The sequence below is a fragment of the Pinus tabuliformis genome, chromosome 1_2, assembly GCF_031772625.1.
Source record: "Pinus tabuliformis cultivar Carrire ecotype Pingquan chromosome 1_2, CPIR1, whole genome shotgun sequence".
In the NCBI taxonomy this organism is placed as follows: Eukaryota; Viridiplantae; Streptophyta; class Pinopsida; order Pinales; family Pinaceae; genus Pinus; species Pinus tabuliformis.
Window position 1 is genome coordinate 909,732,398 of NC_142298.1, and position 13,412 is coordinate 909,745,809.

General features: G+C 37.6%; 1 long non-coding RNA gene across 2 annotated transcripts in view; it reads left to right on the plus strand.

The window, feature by feature from the left end:
• Positions 1-681: 681 nt before the first annotated feature.
• Positions 682-13,412, plus strand: part of LOC149208905 (uncharacterized) — a 30,395-nt gene continuing 17,664 nt past the window's right edge. The window contains exon 1 of one of the 2 annotated variants that reach the window (XR_016252166.1): positions 682-825. This is a non-coding gene — a long non-coding RNA (uncharacterized LOC149208905). The remainder of the gene's footprint in view (positions 826-13,412) is intronic. The other variant, XR_016252167.1, reaches the window with a different exon arrangement.

Consider the following 13,412-nt stretch of genomic DNA (forward strand, 5'->3'; position numbering starts at 1 on the left):
CCAATCCCCAGAGAGAAAGTTATGACGATTTTCCCCAGGTCACCTCTTTGGAATGTAATTCAGGAGTCTGCAAAAAGACCAACTTCCTCAGATCATATCTCCGCAAATATAGCGCAAAACTGAAATTCGGACCCGAGGTTCAGCGCGACTTCTTCTCAAATTGGTTTTTTTTTGCAACTTCTGAAACGTCTCAGAAAAAATGTTATAGCGAAAATACCACGATGACCTGTTTGGAGCAGCGAAACCCTAGAATCCAAAGCTCTGATACCAAATGTTATGAAACCAGCTCAAGAAACGATAGAAAAGATGAATCAACGGCTTAGAATTCAGCCTCTTCGAGGGGGCAACCTCCTTTACATTACATAAATGAACAATTCTTGGATGATTCAAATGACAAAACCTCCTTTCTATATATAGGAGTCTAAGGAGTCACAATATAATCCAGCCGACCTAACAATAATAATATAAAGCCACAAAAATAACAATAGAGGGATTCTATGGGGCACAGTAATAACAATATGGGGGCAATAGGGGCACAACAACATTAATAAGGGGTGTAACTACAATAGTAATGGGGTAATCACTAGTATTATAGGGACCCAACAGAGGAGGGCAGTAGCAGCAGGGGCTGGTAGTAATAATACTCGTCACAGTAATAATAATCATAATGCCCAGATATATTCATCAATGGAATTTCATGGACCTGGCAATTGGTGCACGGGGCAAAAGTCCTCGAGTATGGGAATGACATTGTCGACCATAGGGAAGAAACTGGTTAACATAATTTTCATCACCTAAGCCCCCAGCCAGCGGCAATTTCTCCAGGTGAGAAAAATTTCGAGCCCATCCACATCTGTTCGGGTTCAATATGGAGTTACATACCTTTTTGAATTCAATATCCGTTAATTTTAAGTTGTCGCTGCATTGAATGAACTCTGTTGCCGCATTATTCAGATTGCATTTTTTGCAGATTTTGTTGAGATATTGTTGTATTTTTTGTTGTCATTTTAAAGTATTCCCTCTCTATTTGTTTAATTAAAATGAAAATCACCATGAAGGTGATGCACATAGTGCATAAATATAATAGTCTTCCATAACCAGGTCCCCTATTTCATTAAACACTGGAGACCAAAACAGATGACTTAGCGTACGCATCTGGCCTTCCTACAATCACTCAGATTTACAAAAAATTCTTTAACAAGTTCTGTGATTTGGATTCAAACTTTCAACTCCAACAAACAGAAAGGTCGCATTATCATTGTAGATATCCTATGGATCGTTTGCATTTCAGCATCTAGATTACATGCCTTGCTTTCAATGAAAGTTAGCATTGGTATTGTATGTACCATTTGGCTACCTATTCTCTGGAATGACATTCTCTATAATGAGTGTTTTCCCTGTAGAGAGGGTTTTAAGACGAATGGAGAACGGAGCACTTAAAGGGCCACTATTCAAAGCCCAATTTTGAAGGAGAGATCTTGGAAGAGAGATTTGATCCCGGGATCAAGATATTTCATTACCTTTTTCCCATTTCTTTCATCGAAGTTTGCCTCTGCATCCCGAGGATCTACTATAGGATATTGGATTGGATCTGCTGCTAGTACAACATTGCGCCTGGTCGAGTTCTTGGGGAAGGAGTGATGCGGAACTGTAATGTTTCTAACTAGGAAATTAAGTGATACCAAAGAAAACAGACAATCCAGCAATCAGAAATGCGAAATAAACATCATACACCCATGAAAACGTTGGAAATAGAGAATTGCTGAGCCATTTTATTAAATCATCAAGGGAAAATACAACATTGAATGGAATGGTGCCCCTGGGCCTGGGCTTGTCTCCAAGGACAAGCGTGAAAAAACCCAGGTGAGCAAACGCCGATCTGAGAGCTTCCCAACTGCTGCTTTTGAACTTATTTGCTATGTTACCAGGGTTCGGATACGGATACAGATACGGATACGGATCCGGATCCGGATCCGGATCCACTAGTTTTTTGAAAATCCAAGATCCGGATACGGCAAGGATACGTCACGTACAAAAAAATAAAATATAATAATATTTTTAAAATTTTAAAAAACACTTTAGAGTTCAAAAATCAAATACTCCATTGAACCATCAAACACTTTTAGAACCGAAACCATTAGATATATTATGAATAGGAAGACTGAAACACTGAAATGATGCATCATCCGTCATACAAAGTAACAAAAAGGATCATAATATCATAAATGATAATAGTAAATACATTTACATATCTTCAAATGGATCTCTATCTTCTGCATATTGCAAATCTACATCATGAATAGATGATGGAGGTCCTAGAATGTAGGAAGTTGCATCAGTAGGCTGGACTGGTGGTGGAACAATATCCTCAAGTAGGTTGAGGTGAGTCATGGCATTTAGTGTCAAGTTCAAGTCAGAGATCTCAGGCTCCACATCCCACATCCTGCTCGGACCTTTTTTATACTCTGGTTCAACATGTGATAGAAGACGGAGGTTGGAATGAACATAAACAAGATCCTCAGCCTTTGCCGCTCCCAGCCTGTTTCGCTTCACTGAATGGATGAAGCCATATGTACTCCAATTCCTCTCAGCTGATGAGGAACTAGCAACCTGTGATAATAACTTGGTGGCTAAAGTAGAGAGATGAATGTTATCCCCACCATGGAAGCCCCACCAAGTAATAGGATCAAGATGTCCTCGATTGTCCATAGCTACTGGATCTGAAAAGCTACTTGTAGACTGTACAAACCCTCCAAATTCTTGGCGGACTTCCATTGCAACTCCCATATCTCTATAAATTTTCCTCAAAGCTGTTTTGTATCCTTGTACCACTTCAGAATCCTTGTTTGGTGTTGTTCTACCTGGTAAAGACAAAACTTTGGAATGATAGTATTTAGGGTGCAATGCATATGCCAGAAGGTGTAATGGTGTGGTCATTTTGTTCCACCTTTCTGTAACTATGTCCTTCACTAAATAATAGAATGTTTCATCAGGGTCGTTTTCACTTGCCCTGATAATTTCCCTTATCCTCTCTAACATACTATCAATGTTTTCATAAACTTCCCCCAAGCAAGGTGTATCTGTATCAAATGCCCTGATCAAGGTCAAGATTGGTTCAATGAACCATAGAAGATATTGGACCTTGTCCCACCATGCATCATCAAGAATGATGGACTTGATTTTTTTCCCTCTATCAGAAATGGAAGTCCTCCATGATTCCCAAAGAGGGTCAATGACCATTGCTTGTAATGCTTGTATCACCTCCACAAGCCTCTTTATGACAAGAGTGTGGGAGGCAAAACGAGTTTCAGCAACCTACAAGTTTCAAAAAGTACAAAAGTCAAATCTCAAATTGAAATGAGAAATCATATATAAATTTGCAATTAAAAGAATTTCCAATACAAATAATATTGATTAAAAGAAAATACCTTTAGTAGCTCCAACTTTGCAAAACCTCTATAAATGGCCTGGGACATTAAATGATTGGTTATGAAAATTTGGATTTCCTTTGCTGCTACATATATTTCATTAATCCATTCAATCTCACCAATCTTGGCAAGAATAAGGTTCAGTGAATGTACTGCACATGGAGTCCAAAAGATGTGATCATATTGACCCTCCACAATCAAACCTGCAGCTTTACAAACTTGTTCATTGTCCGTAATGACTTGGACAACATTACGTGGCCCCACGCTTTCTCTTGCCTCAATAAGAATTGTGGATATGAAAGATGCATCTTTCTCTATTCCACTACAATCAACAACCTTCAAAAACATTGCCCCTTGGGGGCATACTGCAACAACGTTAATTAATGGATGGTTTCTTTGATCTCTCCATCCATCAGAAATGATGGACACCCCTGTTTCTTCCCATGTATCTCAGATTGCCTGTAGCTGTCTATCCATAGATTGTCTTTTTGATGCCAACAAAGTAGTGCAGACCTTTTCATATCCAGGGCTTTTGTACCCTTTTGGCGCTTCATTCACTGCTTTAATCATTTGTTGCCAATAAGGGGAATGCACCAAATTGAATGCTAGCCCATTTGTATAGATGCAACGAGCTACATGTTCATTAGCTATCTCTCTACCTTGATTATTGAATGCTGCTTCAAGAGGGCCTAGAGTGGGCCTTTTATTAGTTGTGGCAGTATGCCTAGATGGCAATGGAGGCCTAGTTGTAGAGCTTTGCACAGGGTATTTTCCCTTAGCATGCTTCCTATCAGCAACGTCTTGCAAAGATGCATAGAATTGCATTTTTCCAGGACTCAAACCTTGGCCAAGTTTGCCATTTGCATATTTTGGTCCGGTGCATACTTGCACCCGTGTTAGTTTGACCAGTGAGATGGGCCTTCACTCTAGTATATGAGCCATTTTTTATATCTTGGCATTCATTGCACTTCCATTTAAATGAACCACCTCCGGGATTTTTTCCAATAATCTCCACATACTGCCATAGAGGAGATTTTGGGTCTGTCTTGATGATTTCCCCTTCACTCTGCTCGCGCTGTGATGGCTCCATAATGATATATAGATTACGTAACTTACTCTGACTCACAACTGCATATAAAATTCAAAATATAATGTATTAAAATTTAATAATCATCCATACACAATTTGAATTAAATAACTAATATATATTTATCAATAGACAAAAACTAAAATATATATGAGATTTTAAAAAATTAAATATTCATTTGAAAGCTACATATATATATTATTATTATAATATTATGTATATATCAAAATATCAATACCAAAAGCTAAAATTAAAATATATATGATTTCTTTTAAATGTTCATTTGAAAACTCATTTGAAAGTTAATGAAACAGCAGCATATCCAATATGGCTGGTAAAACCTCAAAGCAGGATTTGCTATCCAATATTACATAAATTTTAATAATCATATGACAAAGACTCAAATTATTGAAAAGTCAAACAGGGATTATCTTTTATAAGTAACCCTTACTGAGCATTGGCTAAAGCAGTTGACATACCAACAAAGCTGATGGGGCATGCTGTTTGTGAAGAAATAAATCTCATCCGAGAAACAATGGTTAACCTACAAAGCCAAAGTTAATGGCTGGTATTTAAATTTTATATATATATATTTCAAATTATATAAACGCTGATAAGTTTAAACTAAACGCTGATAATTTAATAATTTATCAAACTGATAGTAATAATTTATAAACGCTGATAATATATATTTTATAATAAACGCAAACGCTGATAATATTATATATAAACGCTCCCGTGGGTAAACTACTAAACGCTGATAATAATAATATATATATTATAAAATCTATGGGTAAACCGTAAAGTTGTAAACGCTGATAATTAAAAAAAATAACGCGGCTGTCGTAAACCGTAATAATGCTGATAAGTTATAACTATGGTTATTTTAAATAATGCGTCTATCGCAGTCCTGGTAATAACCCTCGAACTGTCGCTTGGAACCCTCGAACTGCTACAGGGAGGTTTTAATATTTTATTGTTCTGGTAATAACAATGCGGCTGTGTTTATATAAAAACAATGCGGCCTGGGAAAGATTTCAGGCTTCAGCACATTCCATAAAAAACTTAAAATACCTTGCGCGGTTTTTTGGTCCAGCCGACAGACGTTGAAACTTGAACTTGAACGCTGGGCCCCCTGAAGCTAAACACCAAAAAACTGAAAGCTAAACCGTAAACGCCAAACGCTTCTGTTCCGCCTGTTGGGTGCACTGCCAACCAAAGGGGGACCACCTAACTTTAACTAGTGTACAAAGCAAAAACCCTAAACTCCAACGCAGATTTTACTTTTTCACTTTTTCGGGTTTCAAAATTTAGGCAAAAGTTATGCGGGTTCTGGCATTCTACTAGGCATATGTTTCTGGCAAGGAGGAGCTGTTTCCAAAAATTTCCATCCGCCACGTGTCGTATTTTCCATGTATTTCTCCGTATCCAGATCAGATCCAAGGATACGGAGATCTGTGACCCTCGGTTGACGGATCCGGTAACGTAGCTTATTTGCGCTATCTACTAGAACAAAAGGACTAGAATCACTGCTTCCTGTGCTTAGAAAATTATAAAACTTCAGCTCCCGGATCCTCAACAAAAACCCACCAAAACCCAGGAAGGGTTTGGCCTAGTTTAGACTTCTGAAATTCAATTCCCAAGGAGTCCGTCCTCTGCTGAAGCTGGCAAACTCGGCCTGTTTGAATGAAGCTAGGAAAGCTCTCCAAAACTGCCCCAAATCATCGGAATGAGTCCCCTTGTGAATTTCCTTCCTTCCCAACTGTAATTCCGGTGCTATGGCTCTCTCCCTCAAGACCCATGTGTTGCTCAGTCTGGCCCTCTGTGCTGTCCTCCAAGGATGAGTTTCGAACTGCCCAATTGTTGCACTCACCTGCTCCAAAACTCCTCCCAAGTGCTGACCTCCTAAAGTCCCTCAACTCTTCAGATTCCTCCGACAAGTGCTGACCCAATAAAGCTCTGTCCCCAACCACGTGTTCCCTTCTCTGCTGGCCCAAAAATATGCACTGCTAGTTTGTGGTTGAATGTGCTGGCTATGAATCCTCCCTGGTGCTCCTCAAAGTGCTCTGAAAATGCCTTCCTAGGGTGGCACTCGTAGTCCCTTGAAGGTAAGGTTAAATCTCCCGCTTGAGAGATTCGTGGCTATGAGCTAAGCAACCAGTTGACTCAGCTAAGCAACTTGAGCAAACAGTCAAGTGATTTTCGATATGCAAGAATGAATGAATCCCCAAGTGAGGAACTCTTCCTTCTAATGACTTCGTGGACCTCCCTTTTCCCCATGTGGGCCCCTCCAAAATCCATACGATTTCCCTCCAAGGCAATTCGAATTTCCCAATGCGTTTTCCCACGTGGGTGGCCCCCACCTTCTACTAACAAATTAATTTGGCCTTCATTTCTCCTAAGTTCCTAAGTCAAAATTGCTTAGGTCCTTTTCCTTAACAGAATTTGTACAAAATTATGGAGAGACAAAACCTGTTACAAATTCTTTGGGGAAGGGACATGACAGGAACAAAACTCCCAGACTTGGATTTCAGGCAAACAACTCACACTATCTACCTTCTTTTGCATTACTTTATTTTGTTGTTCTTGACAATCTCCTGTTACCTTGAGCTTCTGAATTGAATCTGGGTGCTACTAGACAACTTCATTCAACAATTGTTGCAACTCAGATAATTTAAATTATTTGACCGATTAGGATATTTTTTCATTTTTATCTTCGTCCCGGGAAGAGCAACTAGTTGCAACTTCACTATTTTCTAATGGGGAAAATCCTTTCCGCCTGCTGTTGTGGCATCTTCCTCCAACCATCTTGGTAAACAAATAAAAGAGTTTGTAGGTTCGACAATCCACTAGTAAATTCTGGTAGAACCGCTGAATTGATGATTACTTCTCCACCAAACAACCCACAAAAAATGATATTCCCTTCAGTTTATAGATAATGTTTCGACAACGATTGCACAACACGTAGTGTCAAGTGGTGATGCAATGGAAAATATAGTGAGATAAAAAACCAATGATAATGTTGATGTTATATGTTGTCTGTCAATATATAATTTTGAGGCCTGTGACCGAGATACGATATCATTTTCATTAATTATTGGGTCCATGGGATGGATCTTTTTTTTTGGTTGGGGATGGTCATGGAGTTATTTTTAAATTTATTTGATTACGGTTCATTTTTTTAATGAATGAATGAATGAAATTTTAATGTCCATGAGACTAAAAATATTCTATGGGATAACCAACCTCCATGCTTTTCGATTTTTGCAATTCAGCCATTTTCTTATTCAAATTGATGATGAACTGACCCAACCTTCTAACAGTCACCTTGCTGAAAAGACAATGCCAAGGGACCGATGCGAACATATTGCCATAATTGTCCCTGATGTTTCTGAAAGCATCACATTCCAAAATGAAATGGGTCGTGGAGCAAATTTTTGGCATGGAAAGATAAAATAAATTAATTAACTGGATTTGATTGCATTAAAAACTAAAAAACATGACAATTATTTGTGTAGTAGTAGGGATTGAATGAGGCTACTGCTTTCCCAGTGCAACTTTTGCAAAAATTGACGAAATTTATTTTCTAGTACTCACATTTTGGTGTGAAAATGTCTTGTTTTGAGTGCCTCTTGAGTCAATTGGAACTTATTGCTTCTGTAGCATTTTTTATTTGCAACCAAATCTTTGTTGAGTTCCAAAAATTTTGGGAGTTAACACCACTCTTTGACTTTTACCTGAGTTTGATCGAGTTTTTGGTGATATTTTTTTATTTGATTTGTTTTCTCCCCAGGCGAAGGAACCCTTTTGGACCTGTTAATTATTCTATGTGTTATTGAAGACTTGTGTTTATTTGGTAAAAAGTTGAGTTCAAGTTTAGGAATGGAAGCTTGAGACCTCTTTTTGTTTTTGTTTTATTTGATTTGTTTTCTCACCAAGCGAAGGAACTGTTTTGGACCTGTTAATTATTTTATGTGTTATTGAAGACTTGTGTTTATTTGGTAAAAAGGTGAGTTCAAGTTTAGGAATGGAAGCTTGAGACCTCTTTTTGTTTTTGTTTTATTTGATTTGTTTTCTCCCCAAGCGAAGGAACCCTTTTGGACCTGTTAATTATTCTATGTGTTACTGAAGACTTGTGTTTATTTGGTAAAAGGTTGAGTTCAAGTTTAGGAATGGAAGCTTGATACCCCTTTTTGTTTTTGTGACCTCTTTTTGTTTTTGTTTTTGGTGGGTAAAGCTTCTTTTTATTATTAATGATGACAATACATACATGGTGTGTTTCAATCGAAAAATGGTGCTACTAAGGGCTACAAAATTGGTTTGGAAGAAAACCATATCAAGTCTCAAACCTTGACCTTAATATGCCTAGCTAGTAAAGTGCCATATGACATGCCAAAACCAAAATCAAGGAAAGTCCAAAATTAAAGGCCCTGATCATTAGTACATCATAACAGTTTGTATCAGATCCCGATGTTGGAATTTCATCCTTTTGTCATTATGTTGGTGGCTTCTTGATGGATTGTTTTCTGGCTCAGTCTTTGGGGCACTAACTTCTCAGTGATTATTTTCTTGTTGCTTCTCACCCTTCGAAATTATCGATGGACTTTGTTTAGCTTATCATTTGGAGGCTGGTCTAGAGGATGAGGCCACCTATGGTGATTCTAGGTATAGACAATGATATGCAACCCAACAAAAGTCACTAATGACCAGAGTTTGATTAAACAATATATTATTTCCTGTTTTTCTAAATGAATAAAAAGTTTTCAGTTCACATAAGCTGCCAAGTTGAGTGGAAGTCCACAGTTTATTGTAATTAATCTCCAAGGAAGGGATTCCTTTTATGGGATGGAAATGTGAAGTAAGTGACTACAGTAGGTCAATACCTATTTCCAAGCAGAGTTGGGGAATTGGTACAACTAGAATATATGTTTTCACGGCTCAAGCCATTTATCAAAAATTATTTATTGTGGGGATGCCAAGGTGGATTATATGGAGGTTTTGGCTTTATAACCTTCCAATTTTTCCATATGCTATGGACCAGAAAGGTACATTTAATCTTAAAATTGGCCGGGGTAATTCTCATTGATAAATGATTGAAGGTTCAGTCCCCATTAGAAATTTTTACTATGTGAACACAATTTCCTTCCTTTCCTTCCAGAGCAAAAACAATCCACTTAGCATAGAGGGATGAGTTGGAGTGTGAGTTCTGCAGATACCCAAGCCACTCCATTCCTTCCATGTGTATTAAAGGTTCCTGAATCTATGAAAAGTTGAAGACCATCCCCCCATCAAAGTTGGCACAAAGAAGCAACCAAGGGCACATACAATAAATAATAACATGCATGGGAGCCAACTTTTAGTGCAGATTTGAAATCATGCTGCTAAAGTCTTGGGCTTATAAATCCATTTACCAAAATTCTTTTCCCGTATTTGGATAAGCATGTCCCATTGTTCCTCAAATGTTGCTTGAAAAGAGAAAGAAATGCCTAGGAATTTGAAAATTTGGCTTGACTTGACACAAGCCCGCCCTTGTAATTTAAGTCAATCTGGCACCTTCTGTGAGCTCTACTTTATGTCAATCTGGCATGTCCTGTAAGCTCTACCTTTAAGTCAATCTGGCATGTCCTGTGAGCTCTACCTATAGCAATAGGTTTTAGCTCACTGAATGTTTAGCTTAGCTTAGAAATCCATAGCACATTCACAAGCATCATTGGGTATGGTTTGTGCAGACGAATGCACTCTAATGAGACCTTGCTTGACCCTATGAGTTATCAGACCGACACTGGCCTCTGTTTGGCAAATTGATCAAAAAAGGATTAACTCTGGGAGACAAAGTTAGGTCTTGGTGAATAATATTTTAGTAGCCTTTAGAGAAGTTGGCTCAAATGCAAGAGGTAGAATAAAGGGATACCCCACTATCTTGTAATTTTTTTTTCGAAGCTGGTTTTTTTTATGAATAAGATGTTATGGCCATAATGACTGGGCCACTCCATGCCCTCACAGATTGCAATAATATTATTGATGATAAATTGCCCTTTGGTGAAACAAGTCTTCTCGGGTTTGATAATAATCATGAGAATATGCTTGATTATGAGTGTTGATCTTTGGTAAGACTATTACATGAGACATTCAACAGAGTGATAGGCTTCCAACTCATAGTCACTTTGGAATCTTTAAAATTGGGTATAAACTTGATATTGCCTTTGTTTAAGTTGGTTCTCAATGATTTCTCTTTGATGGATTCTTTGTAAACCTCTGCAAAATGTCTGGATTGACAAAGTACTAGGTGGCATTATAGAATTCACATTGGAATCTGTCTAATCCCAGGACTTACCATCATCATTGTTCATGTTTGAGAGGGTAGCAGCTAGCTTACCCAAAGTCAAAGACTAGTCACACAATATTCTTTGTGCTTCATAAAGTTTGTGACACAACTCCAAAATAGGGTTGCATGGACGTTCCTCATTTAGTATTTGCAATTGAAAAATATTTTGTAGGGAGAACTGAGAAGTAATTTGTTTCTCAATTTCATCTTTTAAGTAAGCCTACCCTTGGTTGATTTGATAGTGGAGATTCTCTTCAAGCCTTATTTTGAATATAGGGCCCCTAAAAAATTAAAAATCCTTTTGTAGGCCTATCGCCTGTTTTAAGCCAGTGGATGATAGCCCTGGAATTGTGTCCCTTTGACACTTTGAATCTTGACAATATTCAGATGACCACCGAGTGTGGCCACCCCGACTTGAAGTGCGTCATTGAAAAGGATATTATGGAGGCATTGTCTTATAGATTCCCTTATTCTTTGATAACATTTACATTTTATTTGGATGGAAGCAATTTTCCCTCCCATAGGCTCTAAGGAGCGAGGTACCTCACAAGTTATATAAACATATTTTTGCCAACCCCAATCAGAACTTATTCTTTAAGGTCTTTGGACAAGTTAAACTTTAGACATGCTTTTCTAGACCCTGAGGGTTGTAAAGTTTCTCAGGCCTGTGATAATTAAAGTGAGTGAGAGAATCAGAAATATGTTTGTGGAAAGGCCAATATTGCATGGCTATCCCGGGGAACTTGATGCAAACAGGAAACATAACTGTGCATTTCTCTTCGCCGAGAGTTTCTCATACCACCAGGAGAAGACAACTAAGGTGTTTATATGTACCAAGGATTGTTGGAAACACTTTCATCAAAGACAACTTTATTCAAAAAATAAAACAAAAAAGAAGCCCATGGTCAAGCTACCAGTAGTTTTCCAAAGCCATCTGAGACTCCCCTACCTCCTGCATCCATGCCTTGATGATCATCCACAAAGGAATGTGGTCCATGAAATGGCCAAGCAGTGATTGTTGCTGATAATTAACACACAAAAAATTGTATTCAGAAAGCTACATGACTATTGGAGTTCCATCAGGATCAGATCCATTTCATTGTGGAAGACTTCCAAAATGAACTTCCTAGGGCATTTTGATCATTCAGGGATTTATGTCTAGACACAGTTGCAACAACACTGGAATCAATAGTAACTAGAGCAGATTTGTCAATAGAAATGTTGGATTCAAGGTTTGATTTAGTCATTATGGGCTCACAGACTCCCCATGGCATGAAGTTATGGAAATCAAGGCTAGCACATGCCAGCCAGGAGACAGGATAGTCATTGCATCATATCCTAAGAGTGTAAGAGTCAATATATTGGGTGATTTGTGGAGTAGGATTTTACTGAGGTTTTCTGAGAGTACTGTATTGCAGCATTACATGTGTTTGAAGTGTTAATGAAAGCCCCATTGTGAAACATATTGTAGCCACCAAACATGTCAGTTATTTGTTACTGTTTGCATGGTATACAAAATGCTTGGAGAAATAATTTATCCATTATGGTTTGGCTTTATTCTTGTTTTCTTTTTACTGGGTTATTTGTCAAAGTTTTATGTCAGGAAAGGAGAGGAAAAATTATGCTAGAGAGCTATTTTAATAAATGCAAAATAAGAGATCTAGAATTTGTTCAAGAAATGCATCTCTTGGAATCAAAATCATGGAACACTGTTTCCGTGCCAGAAATTGCCAACATGCTTCACATATTTGAAGTAAAATCAGAAGGTGTATAAAACTTTAGGAGTTGAAGTCATAAAAAATAAAATGGTCATTTTGTTGAACTGTGTTTTAGCAATAAATGAGTCATTGATTGATATCTTTGAGATGAATTATTTGCTAAGCATTTGACCTAGCAGGTCTCATTAGTTCAACTAATCATGTGAGATTCATCATTTTAGTGCCTTATATAGGTCCTGGACTCTTTCAATCCGTAAATCCAGAAATATAAATGCCGCAAAACTATCTTTTTTTTCCTCGGAAAAAGCGTAATTTTCATTAAAAAGATAAGAAAATTACATGTTGTATGATACTGCAGATATGAACTGCTGTCATCAAAATGGGAGTACTGTTTAGAGCTATTATAAACTTTACAAAAACTATTATGATGCTTACTGATAATAAACTTCTGAGAAGTCCAGTAAGTTTTTGAGAATATGAGTTTTGTCGAAAATTATACTGAAAACTGGTAAGTAATATACATAAAAGGAGAAAGTAAAAGAAAAGTTGCTGAATGATCTAGCGATCATTATGATAGGAACAAATCATGTCCATAAAAACCCAATGATAGTAACTGTAGAAACTGCTGCCCCTGTATTCCTGTATCTGCCATTGACCTCTGTTTAGTTGCGCTGCCTCTTTGGATAAACGATCAGCGATCTCATTCCTTACCCTGTATATATGTGAGCATGCAAATGAATCAAATTGGGACTTTAGAGAAAGGATATCAGTCATAATATCTCTAATTGTGTGCAAGTGACAATGATTAACTTCATTTGTCCAGTTAATTATGAGATGTGAGTTTTTGAATATCT